The sequence below is a fragment of the Propithecus coquereli genome, unplaced genomic scaffold (assembly GCF_000956105.1).
Source record: "Propithecus coquereli isolate 6110/MARCELLA unplaced genomic scaffold, Pcoq_1.0 Scaffold62, whole genome shotgun sequence".
Lineage (NCBI taxonomy): Eukaryota > Metazoa > Chordata > Mammalia > Primates > Indriidae > Propithecus > Propithecus coquereli.
This window is the reverse complement of record NW_012152174.1, coordinates 5,033,467-5,059,940: the sequence shown is the minus strand read 5'-3', so window position 1 is coordinate 5,059,940 and position 26,474 is coordinate 5,033,467. Positions and strand designations below refer to the sequence as shown.

Sequence of the window (26,474 nt, the reverse complement as noted above, 5' to 3'; positions counted from 1 at the left end):
TGCCATATCATGGTTCGGACAAAGATTGGAATGGCATGTGGGCGTGATGGGGGAGTTCATTTCCTCTAGGTTTCAGAATATGACTAGGGGCCGGGCCCTTCAGGAATAACCTAAACAAGTTATAGCCAGAAATCGGGGGATCTTTTGTGAACACCTGAGCAGAAGTTTATCCAGGAATGGAGACCTCCAACATGGTAGAGACAGCACACAGGCATGGGCAGAAAACAGCCTCTGTGCTGTCTGCAGTGATGGCAGAGTCCAGTTTGGCCTGCGTTTACTGTAATAATTTTGTACTCACTTTAAAAATGGTATTTGAAATGATTGTGGATCAAAAGCATGATAATGGATACTTTTCCCAATTTTGGTATATAGATATATAGAGAGAGATATATAGATATAGATATAGATATAGATATATATGAATATCTCTACTATCTATCTCTTAGTGTTACAATAACTGCATATCCTCAAAATTATGAGCATTTAAATCCTATCTCATTTTCTGGAGAAACTATCAGACTGAGCATATAAAGATGGATCTTTTATGTAACCAAGAAATTAAGAAGAGGAGTTTTATAAAAATTATATAGTTTACCACAAGAAAATCAATAAGATGAAATGAACTTGTAATGGAAAGAAAGACTAACAGAAAAAACAGTGGGATTAGAAAATTCTGAAGAACATTTCCTGGACAAACTAAAAATTAACCAGACAAAGCAATATAATGCATTGTGTATCTACTGTGAGTTTAAGATACATTGGGAAGAACAACTGACAAGACTGATGACTTAAATAATTAAAATTTTATATAGAAACTCAAAGATTTTTTAAAAAGTCCAAGCCAGAAATAAAATAATAACTAAATATAAAGTATCTGGACTTCAGAGATTCAGACAAATAATATAATGGTTACCATCATTTCCATTTCAGTGGTGAGAATCAAGTTGTTATAGGAATCCATCAGTTATTTTATATATTTTTGTGTGATTTGAGGGAGATTAATCACATGCAAATTAAAGAAAGACCACACATGTCAACATTAGATGAATTATTAAAATGTATTGCAATGAAGCCTACAAGTTAACCATACTAGAGTCCTGGGATCCACTTCCCTGGAGTATAACCTAAGGAGCGGGGATGGAAGCTCTGCACACCACCCAGTACAGCTGCAGGGACAAGACGATTCTTACAAGTCATGACTATCAATGATTTGTTTTGTTCTCAGATTGCAAAACAGGAGAAACGCTTTCATAGCATGTCAGATTATGCACAATCTCAATAATCTGCAGATCTTTAGCAACTTTAGGATTAGGAATATGTGACATACACTTCAGGGGGAAAATTATTATACAGAAACAAAACAAAAATAAAAACTCTTACAAAAGCAACCCAGTATTGCCCCCAGCTTTAGGAGGCAGAACCACGGTATAATGCTGCTCAGATCATCACAGCTAAAACCCCATTGTGAAAAGTTGTCTAGTGGTAAAGAAAGCAGTGGTATTTGTTGAAATGTCCAGAAATAGGGGTATGGGGTTGTAGCACGTAAAATAGGGTGTAGATGTTTAAAATTATACCTTATATATAATGAAGAGAAATATGCTTGATTGCATAACACACAATGGCAAATATTTTCTTAGTTGCTGTGAATGAATTCCAATGAAAAATACGGCCAAGTCCAAGAATGTATTAACAACAACAACAAAAAAGATGTTAATTAAACAAACAAAGGCAAAGAATGAAAAGAAAACTCTAAAAAATATATAGGAACCAGCACAGTAATGGAGTGCCCCTGTTAGGGGATGGGCTGTAGTATTGTAGGGTGAAGAGTATATGGTCAAACAGGACTTCAGCTTTGTCTATCATAATGTTTATTTTATTTATGTATTAACATTTCCATAAGAAGGTCATCATGTATTATTTGTGTAATTAATATAAGGACATGGAAAGCAGCTATTAAGTATATTCTAACAGATACATAATCACTCTAAGGTACCAGATAAAATATATTCTAACAGATACATAATGACTTTAAGATACCAGATAAAAATATTTCAAACTTTAGTTGGAAGCAAAAACACATCTAACAACACTGACTGAAATTCTGTTCCTCTGAACAGAACTGTCTTGAGAGCATATGTAGAACGACAGTGCTAGAGGAGCGTTGGGAACATGGAACTGAAAGGAATTCATTATCCCCATGCTCTCATAGTAACCCAGGTTACCATTATCCTCATTTTTAAGTTGAGTCAGTTGAGATTCTGAAAAGTGAAGGAATTTTCCCCTAGTAACACAATTGGAAAATGGCAGTACTTGGGGTTCAAGGCCAGGTTAGAGTAATGCCAGAATCCATGGTCTGCTCTCCACAACCCCTAAACACTGTTTCACATGCACAGCAGTCTGGAAGAACCAGCACATCCTCCCTAAGGCGTGTTAAGAACGTTTTTATCGATGAAGTAGCCATGTGTCTTTGGGTAAGTCACTTAACTTCTCCAGAACAGGCTGCTGCTTTGCAGACTGAGGTACAGGATGAGGTGTCCTCAGGTCCTTCCTAGCTGTAACTTTTCTGTGATTCTGTTTTCTGTTACCCCCTTACTCTCAAGAAATGTATTCATATTTATTCTGAAAAATGCTGTACTTTTCCTGTTAATGGGTCTGTGTGTTGCATGTGTGTGTGGTTGCTGTGAATACTTACCTTCCAACTGCTGTGGGAGCTGCTTCTGGCTAGGTGGGTGTTCTAAACACCAGGCTGCTCTTATTATGGACTTGATTCTAAAGAACATCTATTCTTTTTTTCACACGTGCTAATATATATTGTCCATCTTGCCTCTCCTAATAGCCCATGAGTCTTGAACTTGGAGCCAGCAAAGTGCTGCCTTTGTAAAGCATAAAAGAACACCAGTTTTGTTTTTTTTTTTAAATCACACGAGGCCTGAATAAAAAGCTTTTGGACCATTCAGAGGCTGCGTGCATTGTGCAGCTGTTCCTTGACTGCTGAGAACATCTCGCCGCGGACAATGCAGTACCTGAAGGAAGCACAGCACATAGAGCTATTCAGGAGTTGCAAGACCTGGGATTGTTGCCAGGGTCCTCTGTGGAAGATTGAGGACCTTTTTTCCTGGTCAAACCTTGATAAGCATATTGGAGTTTGTGGCTGTTGTTGTTTTTGTTGTTTGCCTGCCAGCGCTGGTTTCACAATTTTATTGCAGTGATGTCTTCCCAACATGCTGGCACTTAGGGAATCTTTTTTTCCTGTTTTGGTCCCACCTCCGTGAAATGTACAGTGAGACTTTGATTGGTCATAGTCCTCTCACAGTTAGCAGTACATCACTGTGCGGGCCCGGGTTCCCATGACTCTGCCTCCCTAGGACAATGTTTCTTTCTTCACCACGCTGATGGTAAATATCTGGTCAGCCTCGTCTATTTAAAACCAGCCAAGCAGGAATCCTAGTGCTTGGGAGAGGATTCTTTTGTTTGTTTGTAAGTAAACAATGGACTCAGCTCTTCCTAACTAAAATTAAATTCCAATCACTCTTAAAATAATGCCAAAGGACTAATCCACTTCCAACAGGGGACAGGAGTGGGGAAGGGGGTGGAGGGTGTAGATAAAGGCAGATTTTCTGGTGCTGGCTGCTGCTTCACCACCATGCCTAAATCTGTTTTCATAACTGATGATTCTAGAGAACTTTCCTATGCAAAAAAAAAAAAATTATTATGTTCCTTATGGGTAGACAGAGCTGGGTGAACTAAAAGCCAGGTGAGTGTCTTTATCTGAAATCATTTCCTTTTGGGTAAATAGGATTGAGTTGATCGAGTTATTTGGAAGTTGGCATTTAATGTTTTTTAGTGTTTTTTAAAATGCCTAAAAACTGTTAATAAAAGGCTGTGCAAAATGAGTAGCATATCTTCTTGCTTTAGAATGACATAGAAGACTCCTGCTTTAAGCAGTCTTAGTATGTGGAAATCTGGATTGTTGAAAAATTGGTAATCTGTTTTACAAAGTCCTTTAGAGGAGTGTCTTAAGCAGAAGCTGCGCTCCTGCAGTTATCACATGACCTATTTAAAAGCTGGACATTTGTTGAAAGGGGCTGCATATTTCCAGCTTTGCCCTCAGCTCAGCCGCGGCCCTGTTTTTCAGGGTGCGTCAGGACCTCCCGTCATGAGTAGGACATCGGTATAAGCGGTGATGCTTTATGGCTCCCCTTGAACCTCAGCTGACAGGTCGTTACTCATTATCTCCCTAAAGTCGAAGTCTCGACTTCCCCACAGTTCACATTCCAGTCTAATATTTGACCATTATCAAGGCAATTGCCCTGTATTTCTGATACAAAGTTGGGATAACTGCAGTATCACCTTGATGACAGTTTCTAATCGTTCACAATCCAGAGATCACGTGCCTATGGAAAACTGCTGCTGCTTCCTCATACGTGCTTACAACACCCACCTCATGCCACCGTGCACTTTGCTCATCACTGCTGTTTCCATTTCTCTCCTCCCAAGTCCCTCTGTCCTCTTCCCCTAACCAGCTGCAAGGCCAACTTTGTGTTTGTGTGGGACTTGTAGTTCTGCCTCCCGCTTCCTACCCAGCTTCCCTGTTTCCCCACCAGGTCAATGACCTTGCTAGTTGGTCTAACTTTAGCCTCCTCGTCTGGGTAAAGTATACCCCCCCACACTGCCCCCCGCCATCACCTGACTTCCTTCTCCTTCCAGGCTCTTGTGCTGTGTACTCCTCTCACCGAGCTAGCAGCGGGCCTGTCTCTGGGCTGCCCTCCTTCCTTCCTTTGGGCCACCCTAGTTACTGCACAAAGGCTGTGCATTTCCTATAAAAGGATGTATATTTCTATTATGCTAAATGCTTTTCTCCTCCAGGCTGAGTGGCTTGACTTGCATATATGCAAAGATGAGTAAGCATCCTTTTCTGGCATTGCAAATGCCAGAAAGCCTAAAATTTGAATTTCTTCAGTTGTTCTTTATTGAGTTTTTCTCTGGTCATATTTCTTGAGTTCTTCCAGAAAGGCCTTCTGTAGTGAAAGTATAAAGACTTCATCTGTTCATTCATTCATTCAATAACATTGTGCCCACTTCTGGCCTAAGCACTGAGTGTCCATTGGTGAACAAAAAGGACATGATCCAGAGATTCAGGGGGCTCACAGCCTAGTGGGGGCAAAAGGCAATTCACCCAGTAAGCGTACATGGGCATTTGCCTTTACAGCTTGTGGTTTCTAGCATGAAGGGAGAGAACAGGGTGTGTTAAAAAGAGTGATGTGGTGAGGAGAAGGTGCCAGGAGCCCACACAGATGGGCTGGTCAGAGAGGCTCTCTCCAAGGAGGTAACATTTGAGCTAAGACCTGAGGTAGCGAAGCCAGCCAGGGGAAGGGCGGGGGAAGACCTCATTAGCTAGAGGGGGCAGCTGGTGAGAAAACCTCAGATTAGAAGGAGCACTGGAGTATCTGAGGACTCAAAAGAGAGTTTGGCTGGAACTGGTGAAGGAGGCAGCCCAGGCTCTCAGGAGCTGAGCATCGGGGCTGTGGGCCACGTAGGGAAGGCGTTGTTCTAAGTGCAGGGGAAACATGGAAGGATGTGGCATAGCCTGATCATGCTGCTCATATGTGAAGTTCAACAAAAGAAATTGGTGGCAGCAAAGATAGAGAGATGGGAAGGAATTCCAGCTAAATTTAGGAAGAATCGGTAAGTCTTGCTGAGATAAAGCCATCGGCTCTGGTAGCGAGTCTTTGATGGCCTTTTCAGGAGTAGCTTTGGTGAAGTTATAGGAGGAGGGAAACACAGCTTCAGAGTGGATGGGAGGTTAGGAAGTAAATGTAGGTTGTACCTCCCTTGCAAGGCGTTTGGCAATGAAGGAAAGGACCTAGCCTTCCAGGGAAGGAACGGTGGAGAGAATGGTGTGTTTGGAGTAGGGAGACAGGCATGTTTATGGGATGCCAGTGAACTGGGAGAGAATGAAACTACCAGAGGAAGGATGACTCCTGAGCACAGGTGAAGGAGGAGCAGCCTCGGATGGACCTGGCCAAGGCAGGTGGAGGCTGGAGGGAGTGAAGCCTGGAGGTGTGAGGAAGGAAAGGTGAGGGCTGATGGCTCGGGGCCTTAGTTTTGTCCCCTGTTAAAAAGCCAGGCCTCTTCCTAGAAAGAAAGAGGTTTTGAAGAGAGTAGTAGGATCTGGAATTCTAGCTGTCTCAGGAAACTCGAGGGGGACTGCTTTCCAGAAAGAGAAAGGACTGATGAGCAATTAGCAGCTTTGCTAGATTTTTTTCGCAGCCCTTCCAAACAGCTACGTACTGTACCGTCTTCCTCCAGCATGCCACCTCACTCCAGAGAAAAGTGTGCTGATGTATTTTGGAAAGATTTTCAATAACAAGGGCTTTCTAAAGAACTTTCCATTAAACCAGGAAATCGTTCAACCAGAAACCCCTTCCCCCAAGTATTCCAGTTAGTCAAAGTTTTACTGAAACATGTCAGCATTGGAAAATGCAGAAGGCTGCTAAGTAGGCCTGACTAAAAAGGCATGAGAAATCCCACATCTGCACACAGAGCAGCAGTGTCTGCACACAGAGCTACCCATTTCGAACCTGCACCACTGGTGGGGAAAAAAAGGAAAAAAAAAGAAGGAAATGCACAACACAGGTAGAAACACAGCCCATTCAGGGGATTCTGGGGCCCTATTTAGTTGTAAAAGACATTTTGAGATGTTAACTTAGAAATTAACTCATAGTTTCGCATCATTTGAATTAACAGTAAAAGATCTCAAAAGGCCCAAACTTGACTAAATAGGTGCATTCTAGGATTTATTGTAAAATAATCCTGTAAGAACTTGAACAGTGGCTATGCAGGGCCAAGATAAGATGTGTTTGTGAGCTGTTGGCAGAGGGTGTGGAGAAACCCGATCCTGCACTTTGTAAATTATAAACTGTTTACACCTGTCATCTCTGTCCGGATCCCTGCTAATGATACTTTAACAATTGGCCTATGTGTGACAAAATGCTAAGAGCCAGCGCTTTCAGAGCAACCACATGCAAAGGCATTGTTATCGATGTCCACTGCAGTTTGAGAGAAAAATAACAAAGAAAAATAACGCAGGGGGGCAAGGGCAACATACGTAACCTAAACATCTGTACTCTCATAATATGCTGAAATAAAATAAAAAAAAAAGAAAAATAACGCAGTGACATACGCAAGAACTTTTACCACCACATTTTGGGTGTTTTTAGTAAGGTGGCCCTTGGAAATGTCTTCATCGAACAAAAGGGTCTTTTTACAGGTCTCTTGGGCCTGGGCATGCAGGCAATACCACCCAGAGGGACCCAAGTGCCTCAGGGACACAAAGCTTTAGGTCCCACAGTTCTCCAAACTGGAAGAACCAACCAGAAAAGGGCAACATTTTGTACTTTGTACTGTAGTCATTGAGTCATGTCCATCTGGCCCACAAAATTATGGTAGGGATTGTGTTTTATTAAACTTTGTTCACACTTGTCTCTACTCCGAATCCTCCCCATCTTCATCCCCCAGGCTGTAGTACAATGCCCTGCACACAGACTAACTGGCACTTAATAAGTGTTTAGTGAATGTAAGATTAGGGAAATGACTATGATTAGAGGGGCAGTACACATGGTAGTTAGGAATGTGTGCTTCAGAGCCAGCTCACCCAGGATTCAAATCCCTGGTCCCTGACTTACTGGTCAGTGTGTGACCTGGGGAAGTCTCCTCACCTGTAACATAGGCATGATGATAACATGTATCTCAAGGTGTTGTGAGGATTAAATGAGTCCTTGCACATCAAGAGCTAGATCTGAGTCTGACACATGGTAAACACACAATAAAATATTATTCCGCAAAAAATAAATTCCTTCTGGCAGAGAGAGCTCTTCTGAAAACATGCCATCTAAAATAGAGGTGTGCACGTACTTTTGGTCACTGATTAAGAAAGGTTTTGCAACTTCTGCGTTTTCAGTAGCATGCTTTTAAAGGCAAAACTTTTAGGTAAATATGGGTTTTTGCCCTTCAGAAGTCCAAAGGATTTTAAATAAAATTGTATGCAATTTTATTTTTAAAACACCCAGAAACCCAGTCTTCTCACAAAATAAGTTAAGCTTCTAACATATTTTTTCATGTTTAAAAAAAAAAAAACCTTACCAGATTCTGTTTCCTTTTGGAAACAAACTCACATCTGGGATGCCAAATTTCAATCTTAATACAGTATAGAAACAGCTGAGTTATAATTTTTTAACTTCCCAGAACACACAGGCTTCTGATGGGAACATGGGAAAGGACATTTATCTTTTCAGCTGCATGAAAATGAAATCCGTAATATGTTAATGGACTAAAAGAAAAATACATATTAAAAATTAAGACCGTTTGTAACAGGGAGTGTCTGTGTAGCTACAACATTGGAATTTGTACAGTTACCCTATGTACAGATTGTAATGCCTTTTATTAATTGCTGGAAGCAATAATAATGCCTTTTGAATTAAAATGAAAGCAATGTAAATTGTGGTCCTTTTCAAGATACTTAAAATTTACAACATTTAGTTCAAATGGGTGTATCTGCAGCCATACTGAATTATAGTCACCTTCTAATTGGGAAGACAAAACACACCTCTCAAATAAAAGGAGGAAATGTTGATTATAAAATTGCTTACTTAATGCCTAATTTTAGACCATACAGTGGCTTTTTTTTTGGAAGAGGGTGGATTTGTGAAATTACTTGAGATTTTGGAGCCATTAAGACCTGAGTTTTAATGCTGCTGCTGACACTATCTAGCTATGTGGTCTTAACCAATCTCTTTAAATTTTTTTTTCTTTTATTATTATTTTTAATTGATGCATAATTATACATATTTATGGGGGACAGTGTGACATTTTCATACATGCAATGTGTAATGATCAAATCAGGATAATTAGCATATCCATTACCTCGAACATTTATCATTTCTTCATGTTGGAAGCATTCAAAATCTGCTCTTCTAGCTGTTTGAAAATATATAATAGATCGTTGTTAATTATAGTCACCCTATAGTGCTACAGAACACTAGAACTTATTCCTCCTATCTAGCTGGACTTCTGCATCTGTTAATCAACCTCTGGCTGTTCTTCCTTCCTTCCTACCCTTCCCCCCCTCTAGCAGTACAACAGCTCTCTTATAGCTGTGTCTCAAGATACTAAAATAACTAAAATATAAAATATCTGGTTAACCGACATTCACACTAAACAAACTCTTTATTCACCCTGGCCAGATTCTTTTTTGTTTTTGTTGTTGTTTTGTTTTCATTGTTGTTTCGTTTTCATGCCTGAGGTTAATAACACCCTTAGAGACTGTCCAAATGTCCACCCTGAACCCACACAGCCTTGGCTTATTATTATGCCACTTTCCCAACTAGAATACATTAGTTAATTTAACATAGAGAAAAACTCATTTGTCTCCTTCAGTGTGTTTCACAGCCAAAGTGACACAGGGTCAGGCATTATCTGGTGGAGGGGGACAGTGAAATTAAAGTCCCTGGGTACGGCCATTCACAGCGGTACAAGGGATGATTATCAGGCTGGATGTAATTATAGAGCCGAAGCAGTCCCCCACGATACACTGGCTATCTGTCTAGCACAAAGGTTTAGATCCTTAATTTGTCAAGGGCTGGAGTATCTATGAAGTAGCCACGTATTTTTGTGTACCATCAATCACAACTTAGATAGGCAACTGCTGCTGTTTGCATTTTGGAAGCTTGGAGGCTGTTAAGCTTCTGCCTGGTGTTGGGATGGAGAGATAGGATGCAGGGCTGCAGAAAGGCTTTTAGTGGCAGAATGATGACACCTCTGCCAGGGTCCTGTCTCAGGCTCATTAGCTGAGTGGATATTTGAGCCTGGCCAGTTTCAACATATACAAAGTCATCTGTTTCATTAAGTTAATTTACCTGAGCTGGCTCTCCTGATAATCAACTGCTTCTGCAGTATCAGCTTGATATTGTAAAGGCAGACGAGACTGGGGTCGGGCAAGCGGCACTGGTCCATGAAGTACTGGGGTCTGTATGGTCGCACTTGCCTTTAACTGGGCACTTCCAGAAATCCACATTATATTTGTAAGCAAGAAGCATGGCTGGAAGTTTACTAAGCCCTGTTACTCACCTTTGCTTTCAACCGATGAAGTTGGGAAATGAGAAGCAAATCCCATGCTATGTTAATAGCTTCAGATTATTATCATGGCAATTGTTAAGGAAATGAGGAAAGGAAAAGGAAGCAGAAGAAAGGGCTGCCCATTTGTTGATTAGGTGTTTAACCTCCAGCGTTCCTGGAGAGTTGTAAATTGCTTTACAGCTAGATTCACTTAAATGATATGACCTAAAGGAAATTGTATCTGCAACTTATATCCTTCAAGAAGTTGTTAACTAAAGAAAAACCTGTATTGTTTCCCCTCTTTTGTTTGGTTCTCTAAGACGAATCTTTGTTCCTCTTTTAATAAGCATTTGCTTTGTGCTTTTAGACTTGAGTGTTTATTAAAATAATGACACCTGAGTTGGACTTCTGCCTGGTAGATTAGTTGAAAGCTGTTTTGTAGGTTAAAATTTAATCTTATCTAAGGTTTTGTACATCACAGGGTTGACTTTTAACTGAAAGTTGTTGCTGACCGTCACGTCATGCTGCTAACTCTGACAAACTAAGGCTAATAATTAGACTCATTAGAACCAACTGGTTTGACAGGAAAAAAAAATATAGCAATTGTTGAACTAGAAAGAATGTGCTAAAAACACATTTGTGTAGATTTGAGGTTAAAAGTACATATTCCCTTCCTCTTTCTCCTAGCACGTGGAGGTCAGCTCTCAGGAGGAAGATGGATAAGAATTTCCTCCTCAACCTCATTTATACTTTCACCTTTTCATGGCCTATTGGGTATAAAAGATCACTTTCTGAAAGTAGTGAAGTGAGAAATACTTCCCTACATGTAGAAAAACCTCATGTATTTCCTTGCATTGAAGCATTAGAAATAGTTTATTTTATTTTATTTAGCAAGCCCCAAATCCATTTGTTTAATCTGGTATATTTGTCTTTTGGTCATGTTTAATTTTCTTTATCCAACATTTTGAAAAATCCATCTCTATCCATTTTTTAGGGCAGAAATGTTCAATTGCTTTTTTTTTTAAAGTTCAGATAAAAAATGTTTAATGTTAAGCATGATTGTGAAGAATTAGCCTCTGTTTGAATTGATATTTTGCTGGAACCTAAGTAACAGTTTAAACTTTATTGTCAGGAGTAGATAAAATAAATATCATCTTTTCACACGCAGGGGATTCTGGTCCAGCTACGTCTTTCTCAGTTCTTATTTCATTGTTCATATAATTGAATAAAATATTTGCTCTAATGTGATATTAAGGTCACAGATTTAATAATGCAGAACTTGGGGAATGCGAAATTTACTTTTCTCAGGATAACAATTTCTTCCTTGTGCTGGGCATTATATGCACTTAAGCTATGCTCTCAACAATGTAACTAGGTCAGGGATTTCATAGAATGTGGAGGTGCTGTGTTACTGTAAGAACACCAGCATCTTATATTTCATATATATTTCAAGAGCCTGTATTGGCAAGTAGAAAGGCAAATGCTGTGTGTCAGTCGATGTGTGTTACCAGGGCATGTATACATAACAGGGTTTCGGAGTCCAGCCAGCAGTAAGGCCTTTAAAAAAGAAAGTCTGGTGCGATCTATAGTAACTGCTTCAAGGGCACCAATCCATTATAAAGTGAGCTAAGTAAGTAAATCTAAGCCTTTCTGGAAAAATTAAAACTTAAAATGTATAGCATTTTTCTTTCTTGTAGTATATGTGTATTTGTACTTTATTTTGCAGTTTGTTATCGACGTATCTGTCTCTCCCATAAATTGTAAATCCTCTGAGGACAAGGATTGTGTATTAGATTATTCATGTATTGATCCATTTATTTACCCATCAAATGTTCATTAGCCCTTGCCAGGTTCACTGTCTAGTGGTGTGGACGGATTAGTAAACAACTAATGTCAATTTGATTGCTATGATACAGCTCTCCCAGGTACTGTGGAAGAAAGAGGAGAGGCATTAGTGATTAATTGTCAGTGGGAATCAGAGGAGACTTCACAGAAGAGGTGATGTTTGAAGAATGTCTTAAGGGAAGGGTAGAAATTCACAAGACAGACAAGGGAATGGGATAGAGAAGTGGGGCAGGGAGGGGATGTCAACAGAGAAATCAATGGGGGGGAAAAAAGACCCCCAAACCCAAAACCCTAGCCAAAGGAAGAATAGTACAAGATACAAAAGGTGGAAAGGAGGGGAGAAAAGAAAGCAAAAGAGCCATCCCTCCAGACCCCTCACTCACTCACCCAGTTCAGTTGAATTGTGAGAAATTCTCCAAACCTTGTCATTAGGGGCAGTTCATTGAAATCCTGGTGTATGTTCTTAATGTCGAACAACAGGCAGGAAAGCCAAGATGCTGGGGTGGGGCAGCTCACTTGCCTGCTAGGTGAGAAGATGCCAGAGGTTCTTAAGTGTTGCTTCCTTCCTGAGCTCTTGTCCTTTAGCCAGCCTCATCTCTGTGCTGGCCACAGTGTCTAAGACAGTTCCTTGCTCATTACTGTAGACAATAAATGCTCAGTTTAAATTGCCGAAAAGAAATAGAAGTAAAAGGGTCCCCCACCACTGGAGGGGTTTGTAATGTAGCTAAGAAGACAGCTAAGAGCCAAGTAGAAATGACTTAACACTAATGACTATGGCTAATCCTCCTTTTTGTAATACATGGGCATGGTACTGAAAAATGCAACCCTCCTTCCCCCAAAGGGATAATTTAAATTTTCATGAAATTTTGGTTAGGCACCAAATTGCAGTTACCATCTTCTCAGAATGGCAAACAAAATGGGCAGCTCCAATGCAAGACACAGAAGGCTGTGGTAGGAAGTTTTGGGGACAGGGAAAAATCGAAACTACAATTGAAGAAGTGTGTTTAAGATACAGGTGATAGTATATAGGTATAGGACACTTTGTTTCCTACACAAAATTCAAAATGCTGAAAGGTGAGGATACTTTGAGTTTCCAGATGCCAACCCCAAGCATGAAGGAAACTGTTAAGAAAATGGAAGCATACATTAATTAAATAACTCTTTATGGACCAGGGCCTTTTCTTCCTAAGAACAAGTGCATGAAGGGAAAGCATCATTATCCCACGTTAGAGCCAAGAAACCTGAAATTAAATAACTAACCCAGGCCGCTTGGCCACTAATGGAAGGAATGGTGCAGAAGCCCACTAGAACATGAGCTCCACGAAAGCAGAGACCTCTTCTGTTCACTGAGGAATCCTCAGTGCCTAGAACATGCCTAGCACACAGTAGGTGCTCAAGAACTATTTTCTTAAACAACTCAGACTTCAAAGCTTGTATCTACAAAGTGATCAGGGTCGAGTTAGTCACAGAGAAGGTAAACTTTTGTGCCTGCTCCCTGGATAGAGAATTGGCTACATAGGCAAGTGGGCAGACATTCAGTTGGAATATATAGCAAACGAACAGCACAAAAACCAAACAAGATAAGCAAGATGGTATTGCCTAGGTCTCTACCCAAAATATGTTTTCTTGCACTAGTAGAAAAATGTCCTTGTCATTGAAACAATAGCTGAGAAGAAGCATAGAGCATCTAACCCCTCACCCCTAAAGAATAACTTCAAAAAAATTGTGTATGTATGTGTCTATGTGCATACCCATGTAATCATACACACATTCTATAGGTTAGGAATCTGTGAAAATAAATGGTTCTGCTGAAAGATGTCTTTAACCCTAACTGTAGCATTTGCTAGTGGAAACTCTGTAATTGCTGTTCTGTTTTTGGTGGTGACTGTTCATGACTTTTTTTCAAGGTCTGACAGCTGCCCTCTTGATATTTACGTTTTGCTTGCTAGGAAGCCCAAGATTCACAACTCTGAGCTTGTAATGAGGAAAAGAAGACAATACAAATAACATGAAAAGCAGTATGAATTGGCTATCGTCAGAGAGACAAATCACATATTCTGTGCTGCTTTAATTGGAAAACAGTCCTTTCGTGGGGTTACTTTCCCTTCAGCTGAGATAATTAAGTCTGGGCTGACACTGGTGACCAACTACTGATGATATATAGTCAGCTACTAACAATGCAGCAATCAGTAATCAAAATTTATATTTCCCAGGTTACCAGGGCACAGTTGAAGAAAAAAGCAGTTGTGATAAGGCTGGGAGATAGGCTTCCACATGCAGTGTTCCCATGGCCTCCCCTCCACAGCATCTGGGTGGGTTAATGAGGTCTGCTTTATTTCAACGCTTTCATAAAAGAGAACATACCTATTGTCTGTGTTTACATTAGAAATACTTTGCAAGCCCAATGCTGGAAAAGAAGTTTCTGCATAGCTCCCTGTAATTTTTAGTGGATTAAATTATATTTTGCAAGTGCCTTGGCATGAGGACAGGTGGGCACGAAATAAACTTAAAATATTTTTAAAGCTACACCATGCAACTGGCACAAGTACAGGTTTTTGAATTATGATTAATTATCCCTGGCTGTGGCCGAAGGCATTGAAATGGCAGGGATTAGGGTTGTAATTTGGATGCCATTTTTGTTTGTATCAGCGGTTCCCAAACTTGTCTTCTCACTAGAATCACCTGGGGATCTACTAAAATTTTTAGAGCCCTGGTCACACCCCCGAGGCCAATTAAGTCACAATCTCTGGGTGTGGGACATGGGCATCTGCAATTTTTGAAGCTCTCCAGACAATTCCAATATGCAGGCAAGTTTGGAAACCACTGGTTTATACTCACAGTATTACATAGTTTTGCATTTGGTTATGGACAGAGCAGCACGTACTGGTGGAGGGAGGAAAGAGAACATGCGTGCTCCTCCCATGGGCACCACTTGCCTCTAAGGTTCAAACTGGAGTTGAATTTGGAATCAGAAACTGCTGGTTTCTGCTGAAACTGCTGATTCTGGTCTCCGGTGAGAGACCCTAAACCTCAAGAGAAGGACCATAATATGCCCCACCAGGTGAGCAAAGCAACCTCAATGCGGTTGAAACAGACTCAGCTCTGAGGAGAAGGGGAACCAAGGAGAGAAGAAACAAGCCTGTGCTCCTTTCTTAGCACTTAGGTCAGGGTTTATTGGATAAATGACTGAACGGAGAAAAGAGGAGGCGGCCACTTGTAGCTGGCCTCCCAGCAGGGGGTGCTGGCTTAGGAAGAAGGATGCTTTCTCTGGCCATATCCCCACACAGCGGGTACCTCTCCTTCCTGCCCTCTCCACTCTTCTGATGACGTCTTTTTTTCTCTCTTGTTTAGTCAATCTCCTGTCTTCTCTGGGAGCAGCCATTCTGGGATAGCCTAAGATGACCATCCCAATGGAGGACATTCATTCAGCTTCTAAAATACCAAACATCCTTTGGGGCTTCTTTAGAAGCAGCATTTGGTCTTCCTTTGCCGTGGGAGGTGAACAGGAAGAAAGGGCAGTGAAGCCAGGGAACACGGGGTAGGCCACCTGCCCAGAAATGAACGTGCAGACAGAAAAGGGAAAAAACAAAACAAAACAAACCCGAAACGTTCCCATATGCAGTACTGGAATCTCATTTATAGAAAATAAAATAAAAAATATGAAGGGTGTTTGCTTTGAGCTCATCTGATCCTTTGTGTTTGATTCATGGTGCCCCATCTTTCTGAGGTTTGCTACATTTTTATTTGAAAGCTAATCAATCAGGCAGCCACTCATGTGGTGGGTCTACAGTGCCACGCAAACTACCAGCTGCAATATATGTCCATCTGCGTCACAGAGAAACTGGAGTTCTCACCACTGACGCTGAAATGCCGCTAAACTCCCCTCACCCCCGATCCTGTATTCCAGAACATTACTATTGGCTGAATATACCAGGAAAAGTCAGGCTCCTGGGGAAAATTGTGGGAATTGGCAGGTATCAGTAGGCCGAAGTTCCAGATTTGCCCCTGGAGACGAAGAGTTTTGAAAATAATAACTAGTTTTGTTTTGTTCTAAAAAAGAAACACATGCGCAAGAAGAAATTTTCAAGAAAAGAGTACAACACAAGGATTGAGTTTCTTACCCACATCTGACCCCTTGTCCTCCTCCCGCAGAGACACTGTTGCTAGTTGCTTATATATTGAAACTGAAATATTCACAACACTTTTTTAAAAAATCAATCAATCTTGGCTTGTATTTCAATTTTCATTAACAAAAATAGCCCCTTTTACAATCACTGTAGCACTCAATGTGCTGATATTTAAAAATACTCAAAGCTATTTGAATCAAAATCAACAAATATTTAACAAGCTTCTTCATTGTACACAATGTTGCCTAAACAAACCATTTCTAATGAGGATTTTACACATATATATTTCGTATTTTTTCTGGTGAGTAATCAGCTAGTCTAACTTTGTATGACCAGAAGGGCAGTAAGTCTTTGTTTTAAATTATTTTCTCAGAAACAAAGATGATCTCTTTCTTGCCCCTCCCCACTTAACTTCTCAGCTTTTCACACATTCTCTAATTTGAGATCTGTTTTAAGCCCAGAAATCTGGGTGGGTGGTATGTTCTGGCCAGAGTACTATCTCTCATACCTTCTCCAGATGGACTGGCTCAAGGATCTAATATTCCCCAAAGAAGTAAAACTTGCCCAAGTTGCAGATGAAGAAGAGCTCTCTGTTCTAAACACATACATGTTCAAGGCCGAGAGACGCTCAGGACAGGGCGATATCCTCACCCACATCTTGTCTGCAGAGGGGCAAACACCCACACTCTGTAGCCCACTGAGGGGTTCTAGGCTAATTGCACAGATTGGAGCCCTACTGTCCCCTCTAACTCCAGCCAGCAACATCTGTATGTCTTCTCTCCAGCTGGCTGGCCCAGCGTTCTGGTGTCAGAAGAAAGTTATGAGTCACTGGGAAGGGATTCGAGACGAGTAGAGTTAAGTCATCTCTTGGGGTCTGTTTGTCATTGGCAGTTGAGCCTTAGTAACAAGCCAACGGTTGACATTCTCAGGAAGGCCACACAGCCAGAGCTTAACCTTGTGTTCTCTACTTCAGGACCTCTGGGCTTTGTCGAATGAAAAGAGGTGGGTCTGTATGGCTGCTGTATGTCCCCACCCCAAAAGACCTCTGGTTATTGCCCATGACATCCGTTAGATTATTACCATCCCTCTTTTTGCAAGTGTTTTTCTGCAATAGACCCATAGCCCGTACAGTCTGAGCAAGCTAGAAGCCTGAATGTGTGAGGCTTGGCCAAAGCCTGAGGACTTTCTTTGGTCTTTTCTTCCCAGGCACATTATTTCATCAGCGGAGCTCTATGAGCAGCTGCCAGCAAGAGTTTGAGTCCACAGCAGGATTTTACTGGACCATCTGTAGCTTCCTGCTCTAATCAGTGCTTCCATAGTATGTGGGAGGAAGGACTTGTCAGAGCATCCAAGAATCATAGGCAGTCAGTCTCTCCATTGGGATGCTAAACATTGTCTAGTCTAGCCCCACATCCTATGTCTGAATCCCTGGACAATATTCCTTCCGCCCTAGCACTCATCCAGCCTTCCTGTCCCCTTAGGTAGGCCCGTCCATGTTTGTGTTATGGGGACTGCAAGGCAGTTACTCCTTATTTTGAGCAGAAATCATCTCCTTATAGTTTCTATCCATTGATCTTAGTTCTGCCCTCACAACTGTCTTCTAGGTTTCCCTTCAGATATCTGAAAATGCCTGTCTCTGCCCTTTGCATCTCCTCTTTTCCTTGTTTTGACACTAATTTTTAAGAAATTGTCGATGCTTTTTCTTGGAGTAACATTTGTTCATCATTTACTGAATATTTGTTATGTATTTACTATGCACTAGGCTTTGCTCTAGAATGTGGGGACACAGTGATTAACAAGACAAATTTACCCAAGCGGAGCTTGCATTCTAGTGGAGGAGAGGGACAGACAGAAACAAATAAGAATACAAATGTGAAAATATCATCTAGGGACAAATTCATTGCAGAAATTTAGAATACAGGGATTTAAAAAAAAAAAAAGTGTTGGGCTGTTTTGAGAGGTCAGGGAAGTCCTGTCTGAGAAAGTGACATTTTAGCTGAATCTCGAATGACAAAAAAGAGCTCGTTATATATGAAGACTGAAGTGAGAAAGAACATTCCAAGCCGAGGGAGCAGCAAGTCTACAAGGCAGGAATGAGAGCTTGTGCCTTTGAAAAAAGCAAGGCAGAGGGGTTGGAACAGTGTGGGAAATTGTGCAATGGAACATGAGGGAGTCAGGGAGGTACTGGCACCTTTTGCACCCAGGAGAGGGGGTTTTAATTTTGTTGTTAATGCAATAAGAAACCACTGGAGGGTTTTATGCATGGGAGGACATAATATGATGTGTGTTTTTAAAAGACCATCAGTTGCTGTGTGGAAATAAAATTGAAGGAAGGCTAAGAGGAAATAGGAACTCTAATTCGACAGCTATTGTAGTAATCCAGGCAGGAGCTGAGGTTGGGTTAGATTAAGATGATTATAGGTAGAATGCAGGGAAGAGGACAGATTTGCCATGTGCTTTGGAAGAAGAATCTGTGACTGAATATTATCTCTCAGTCCTCTGAATTCTTATAGTATTTTGTATGTGTGTGTGTATGTGTCATGTGTGTGTTTATATGTATTTTCTGCATTGTTATAGCTGCCCGTGTACTATCTTACATAGTGTCCGGAGACTCCTTAAGGGCAGAGTCCATGGTCGAGCCAATGACCTCGGTATCGTCACTGTCCTGGCACAGTGCCTGGCTTGTACATCCTAGAAATTCAGCCATTTCTAGAGTGACTGGGTGGATGACTGAAGGAGTAAAGGAGAGCCACTAACAAAGGCAGTTTCTGTGTTTTGTTGAACATTGAAAATAACGTCCTGTCTCAACACCTACATACTTGTATGGTATTTTCTCACCTCTCATGTTCTCGCTTGTAACTAACCTCAAAACACTAAAAACGCAATCTATGATGTATAAAAGCAATATTGCTTTGGAATAAAATTACCTTAAAAACTGGAAAAATGATTTAGAAGGTCTCTCTTCAGATGCATCCTTTGCGTGAGCATGGAGAAGGCTTGCTTACTTCCTTTCCTTTCCGACGGGGGAGCAAGCACCCCAGTTTGGGGATCTCACCCAAGCTCAATAAAGCATTTTGCTCTCTCCTTATTGAAGATTCTGGAGGACACTCAGCCTTTCTTTCATGCCTTAGTGCTGCTGGAAAGAGCTGATTAAATAGATATGTGAAGAACACATCTGCCTATTCTTGCATAACACTTTAGAATGCCTTTTTTTTTCTCTTTGGAGAGATGAAGACTATGTTAACTGAACAGGAAAAATATTACTATTTGAGAAGAAAATTATTCTGCTTTAGTCTTTTAGTTATTCAGAGTGAACCTGGGGAATCTCCTTTTTGAAAAGAAGTTCATGCATTATACCCTCTCCATGTGCTCCATACCTGTGTCTTTTCCTTCTCACCACTCAGACCGTCAGATCCTCATCAGTGAAAGCCTGGATGATCCAGGTAGACCTCTGTGCTTCCCAGGAACCAGGGCATAAGTAGCTTTCAGAACCGTTTATCCATTCCCCAAGCCTCTATTTCCTCCCAAAGAAAGGGGAGCTCATGCGGGCAGGGATCCTGGAGCTGTGATAGGGTGATACTTCTGGGCACGTCTACTGAGCTGGGTGCGTGTCTTACTCACACTCTCTTTCTCTCTAATTTGTCACCTGTCTGTTGTCTGATCCTCACAGCACTTTATTTGTTCTCTGCTTGTCACACCCAAGCTCATTGAATAATTTCACTTTTCCTCCTGATTCTGGTCTCTCTGGCAGAGATTGTAATTATAGTGATTGTCTGCTGTGCTATTAAATAAGGGAATTGTGATTTTTTTTTTTTTTATGCAGGGGTAATTGGTGATATCCACGTGCTCTCTTCCCTCCAGATAATTTGGATGATGGTAATTAACCTAGCCTCCAGGTTATCTGATATTAACCAGTTACCTCCATTTTATCTCAAAGTTAATATTGATTACTGTTGTGCCTGATACCCAATGTCCACTTTGGGAGAAGCAAATGAGAGGGACAGTAAGTGGAGGGGCACCTCAGAGAGGAGGGAAAAGAGTACATACTCCCCCTCTACCACCCCTTCGTCATTGTCCAAGATAACAGCTGTCCTCCCAAAATATTCTGGAAATCCAACTCCTTCATTTTATTAATTTGACCCTAAACTTCTGGTATTAGTCATCAAAAGAAAGTTGCAAGTGTTTGAAAATTAAAAGCAGTTATGTGCAAAAAATCAAAGGGCAGATGCTGCCAGCTGACAGTGGCCTCTGATGACAGGGCTTGGGAAGGGCCATTACCAGTGTTCTTCCATGGGGAGAGGGAGATTGTAGGCTGCCAACATTATGGACATCCTCTGGAGAAAGCACTATCAACTGCACAAAAAGGACTGTGACATTTACCGATTCAATATAGAGAGGGGAAGGAGTGCTGAACACCTTGTAGTTGGTGGTCAGATGGGAGGGAAAACGAAGTTCACTTGGGCAGAGGGGTTGAGGGGTCCAGAGAGGCAGTCACTTCTGCTGTTGCTGGATGTCATTGCATACTCTTACGGAGCTTTGAGACCTCCCCACCAAGGCTATATCTGCTTTGTGAGCCTCACTTATTTCATGGAAACCTGTTCTTGTTGGTCCCTTGTATGAAGAGCTACCTGGAAAACTGTCATTATGTAAGCACGGAACATAGAAAATTAAAAATAAGTAACATAGTCAGCAATTCCTAATCTCTGAATTATTCTTGCAAGTGTAATATGACATACATTTAAAAAAATAAATGAAATCAGATTAAATGTTTTTAATGTTATGAGAATTTCCCAACATTATTCCCTGTGGGATAATTAGAGAGCTCCTGGTTTTAGCAAAACCGGGGGTTGGGATTCCGCACTAAAGGATCTCCTTTCTCCATCACTTTTTATCCTGTTTTTAATCTCTTTAGGAACAAAGGCATATAGTTCCACAGTTCCTTTTTTTGAAACCCTTGAAACAGATGTGTTTCGGAATCTAAAATTTTTCAGATTTTAGGAAAGTTAACATGGGACACATACCCTAGTGGAGTGTGGGGCGATATCTAGTAATCAATTCCTTTAATATTTTTTCCAGTGAAATATGTAAACGTTCATCTTAAGAGGGATAAATAAAGACTATAACTGGTCTCATGCCAGTTCAAGTCAAGTTTTATTACCAAATGAGTAGAAAAAATTTTTGATTTTCAGGGTTTTTTTGGTTTGTTTTGTTTTTGTTTTATTTGTAATTGCAAATAAGGAATTATATATCCAAAACGAAATTGCCTTATCCAGATCTAGAGAAACAAGGAATTGCAAATTTTATTTTTCTTTAAACTTAAGGAGCATCAGGGCAGACTTCAAAACAACCAGCACCACAATGGTTTCTCCAGATGCTGCCCACCTCGGTATGCTTAATCACTTCCCAATGAACAGTTCTGTTTCTGTGCAGTGACCCTTAAGTCACCTGTGTAAAGAATCAAGTCATTAAGTGGTAGAGATAGTCAAACAAACCCCTGATTTCCTGGAACCTACTTTCATTGGCCCTAAGGAAACATATTTTCAGGATGTTTGGGAATAGTTTTTAATTTTGAAGGTAGGGTTTCACATTATAAACAAATGAACATTTTAGGAGGTGGTAGCCCTAGATGTGACTCTGATTTGGGAAGAGGCAACTGGTCCTCTCCCCACCACAATTCAAATTGATAAACAGCCTTTGAAAAACACCTAAGTTATTTTGCTAAGTAAATCAAGCCAGGCTAATGAGTCACTTTTTATGTGTTAAGAACATGAACAAAGCCAATAAAGATATCATTAATTTCAGAAAAACTTGGCAATGTCTACCAAATTTAATAATAGGTTTAGATGCATGGGTTTGCAATTTTCACTCCATTCATTGAGACATAAAACAGACTTTTTTTTTTTTTCTTTTGGATAAACGAAATGAATTTCCTAAAGAATGTGGGAAAATTGTAGAGATTCCAGAGGTGATACTTCCATATCATTTCTATTCTGGATGTGTCTGAACATACATAGACCACAACCACCGTGTATGTAGATACTTTACTGATGACAGACACCAGTCAGCACCACCATGCTTTGTTATGAAGCAAAGCCTGAAATGATATTATGCCTCTTTTTGTATAATCAGAAGCTGGTAATCAAATAGAAACTCTATTTTTGGCTTTCAGGGTGCTGGGCTTCAGAGCTCATTGAAAGAGACAAGGAATGCAATGAAAGATGACATGTGTAGCCAGCACCAGAGGACCTGACTCCAGCATTTTAGTTCAAAGAAATGTTTTTCACCTTCTTCCTGATCTTGAGGCTGTTTTAACAAAACGTTTACAAAAAACAAGAAAACAATAAGGATGTGTAGGATTTGGTCAAAGTTTAAAGCATCTGTGATTATTGGTGACATTGTTGTTTGGGGCTGTTATTCAGAGCTCAAAGGACAGACCTGCAGGTTGTTTTTTCTTTCTCTACAAGCCATGTTTGAAGTTGACTTCAACTCCAAGATTGGGGGAAAGAACACATCCCTGCAGCTGCCTAAGCCTGAGCAATCCCAGGTGGAGTGAGGATTGGGAAGGTTAGAGCTGTGGCTGGGAGATTCTGTTTTCATTAACTACACTGAGAGGAAGCAGAGGAGAAATTATTAGGGAGAGTCATCCTATCAAAGGGCAGCTATTGCTTTATATTAGTTTAAATGTGCTCAGGATTTTGACAAGGGTTTATGGAAAACTCCAGTCACTAAGAAATCTCTAGTTCATTTCTTTAAAGTCACTCTGCAAATATCTTTCTAAAGACTACGAAAAAGTGCCTTGGATTTAGGCACGTTATTCTTTGCCCTTTGCTTTATTTTTCATGAAATTACAAATGCACTTTTATTTATTTATTTATTTATTTATTTATTTATTTTTTATTTCAGCATGTTATGGGGGTACAGATGATTAGGTTACGTATGATGCCCTTACCCTCCCTCCCCGCCAAGTCCGAGCTTCAAGTGTGTCCATTCCCCCGGAGGTGCGCATCTCACTCATTGTTTGTGCATGTGCCCGTCTCCTCCTCCCCCCTCTCCCCTCCCCCTGCCCAACGCACGAAAAATTAGAGTAATGCGAACATAACCCATATACTTAATACCTCGAACAAATACACACCCATATTCTGAAATGCTGTTTTAGAGCTTCCTCCGCCACTACTTCTTCTGTCATATTCTTAGAAGAAAAGGGGATCAGACACAATCTTTATTCTCAGTTACAGTACTTTAAACTGAACTTTGGGTTAAATTATAAAATCCATCCATTACTTTAGACAAATGTTTGAAATTCCTTAAGCAAAGAGTGAAATAATTTCATTTGTGTGTCCAGAAATCCAACCAGCATGGAGTTGTCCATTTTAACAGTCTGCTGTCTTGACCTTCTTCTACCTGAAACGTCTTAGTGCCTACCTGCCCCTCCACAATGAACGATCATGCAACCTTCCAAGGCTTTCTCCAACCAGAAGACGTTGCTGATCATCCCACCTCACATACCTCTGCCATACCTTCACCCTCCACGTAGATTGGTTCCAGCAGGATTTTAATTTCTTTTTGAAAATTTATTGTGTATGTGTTCTATTTTGGACATTGGGCAGGAGCTACCAGGTCCATCCACCGATCAGTGAGGTCCTGGGGAAGGGTGCATGGGGGCATTTCCATCTGTCTGTAGGAACATCTTAGCACAGAGCCTCCCGGTTGAAAGCAGGGAATCGCTAAAATGGAAATCAGGCAATGGAAGTAATGAACATCAGGCAGCAAGCCAAGGAGAAAGGAATGAGTTTTGGCGTCCTTTCTGAAAGCAGCATAATGCAGGCAAAGAGCTTGGTGGGAGGAGTCAGGAGTCCTCAACCGCTGCTCAGCTGTGTGTGTCACTTTTGAGCTGTGTAGTATTTGGCAAGTGACCTCACTTTGGGGGGCCTTAGTTTTCCTAACAGTAAAATAAAGGGAGTATTTGTTTCTGCATCTGGAGCAGATGTTTGAATTCAGTAATATTATAAAAAGTGTAAAAAGAGGGACATGGCAAAAAGCTGGGGCATGCCGTGGGTAAACCGAGCTGAGACTGCTGCAGGTTTTTTTTTTAGTTCAAGATAGTTTACGACAATATTTCGAGCCTGCTAAGATCATGACTAGAGCAGTAGAGTCCCAATGAGCCTTTAGACTGTATCTGAAACATCTAAGCAAAGTGCATTAAATGTATGGGCTCAGAGCTGTGTGTTTGGCGTGGGGATGAGGAGTTAGAAAGAAAACTGTCATGACAAAGAATCATCTGAAAGACAAAACTTGCCTTCTGTCCTCAAAAGATAACAGGCTCATAACCAGCTTTTCTTTTTTAAAAAGAATTTTTTTTTAGAAGTACTTCTGAATTTACAACTATTTTTCTTTGCGTTGGTGACAGTGGTTTCAGATCTAAAATGGAACATCTATTATACACAGTCGATATTTATTATTATCCTCCATTGAATGCCATCATTATCCTCCAAAATGTGTTGAAGTTAAGTCTGTGGCATTTCCCTTTCCTCCGAAATGGGTGCTTTTATGTCTCTGTTAATGGCTGAGAGGAGGAGGAAAGAAAGACCAGATGCTTTATTAAGAAGCTAGAGCTATTTTTCTCATTGGCGTGAACCTTAGAGCTTAATGCAAATATCACTGAACAGGTGGCCCTCATGGCTCCTGAAGACTGGGTAGAGTGAAGGTTTCAGACAGGATCAATGGGTGCAGTTGTCTCCAATTTCGTTTGGGAAGCTTTCTTTGACCCAGCTCTGCATCCTGTGAACAGCAGCACCCTCCTAATGGTACAGTCCTTAAAATGGGCTTCCCACATCAGTGGAGGATACCTGCTGTTTAAACCCTCATTAATTCTTTACCTTTTCCTCTGGTTCAAGAATAATCAGCATTCCTAATGTCTGGGAGACAGGGCCCTGGCATTGAGCAAGCTGGATTTTCAGCACAAACACCTGCTTTCCACTTCTCTCTGGACAGAGGTTCCTTACTGACTTTAGAGGTGTCCAAATCTGGTTAATTTATCAGCTACTGAAGCAGGTAACCTTGTTCTTGCCCTTCACAACTGATACTGTTTTCTATGATGTATTGACTTCAAGACATCACTGTTGAGGGAGGCTGCAAGCAGGCTGGTGTTTTCACTTCACACAGTGAGGCTCATGGGATAATCAGTTCCTCTCAACACTGAGAATCTGCCTCTTTGTATCATCTTAAGCCTGCAAACACGGGGCAATAAAGTGGAATGAGCCTTTGAATGCCCACATATTTGGGAGCAACTGCGTACTCCTTTTAAAGATTTTTACTACTGAAGCCATTAGGGACTTCGAGCCACTCTGTCCACATAAGCATAGATGCATCAACCTATATTCAGCTATGGTCCTAAGTGCGGTTCCATTTATGGCAGCATCATTTTCCTTCCAACCTCCCTTCCGTTCCCCTTTCTTTGATGTCCTGAGAAGAACATAAACTTCGACATCACGCGGACCCGGGTTTGAGTCCTGGCTTTACCTTTGACCACTGTGTTGTAAACACAATCGGCCTCCATATCCATGGCTTCCACATCAGTGGATTTAGCCAACTGCTGATCAAAAATATTTGAAAGAAAATTGCATCTAAACTGAACACATACAGACCTTTATTTCTTGTCATTCTTCCCTAAACAATAGAGTAAAACAATGATTTACATAGTATTCACATTGTATTATGTATTGTAAGTAATCTAGAGATGATTTAAAGTATACAGGAGGATGTGCATTGGTTATATGCAAATACTACGCCATTTTATATCAGAGACTTGAGCATCCTCAGATTTTGGTATCCATGGGAGATCCTAGAACCGATTACTCACAGATACCAAGAGACAACTGTATTTACTGTGTTGCCAAGACATGTTACTTAACCTCTCTGAATCTCAGTTTCCTCATGTGTACAGTGGAGATAATAAGGCCTGTCTCTGGGTTGCTGTGATGTTTAAATAAAGTAGTGTGCGTATGTACCTTGTACACAGAAGGTACCCAACAAACCTCCACTTCCACCCCATCCTTCCTTTCTTCTCCACATCATCATTTTCCTCTGTGCTAGTGTGAGTGCCATAATTTACATTTTTAAAAAGTAACACAATATGAGTGTGATTCCTGAGACAGACTCTCTACCTCTCCCAGGTGCCCTCCTGCAGAGATAAGAAGCTCAGTGTCCCGGAGAGAGGGTGGGAGAGAGGGAAGGAGACTTCTCTGTCCACTGAAGCGGTAGAACATCAGGGGCTAATCCGGAGCCTGCATGGGAATTCCTTAAGGAAGTACAAGCAAAACCATGAAAAGGCAATTTTTAGTATGTTAACTGAAGAATAAACAAAAATGTTTGGAGCACTTTGCACAGTCA

General features: G+C 40.9%; 1 protein-coding gene across 3 annotated transcripts in view; it reads left to right on the top strand.

Moving 5' to 3' along the window:
- The window catches only part of SEMA6A (sema domain, transmembrane domain (TM), and cytoplasmic domain, (semaphorin) 6A), a 125,246-nt gene that overhangs the window by 31,134 nt on the left and 67,638 nt on the right, over nt 1-26,474 (top strand). Inside the window, exon 1 of one of the 3 annotated variants that reach the window (XM_012659551.1) lies at nt 3,338-3,473. The exons of the other annotated variants lie outside the window; for them this stretch is intronic. The gene's annotated coding sequence lies outside the window, so the exon portion shown is untranslated. Of the gene's footprint in view, nt 1-3,337; nt 3,474-26,474 lie in introns of those variants that run through there. 3 annotated transcript variants of the gene reach the window in all.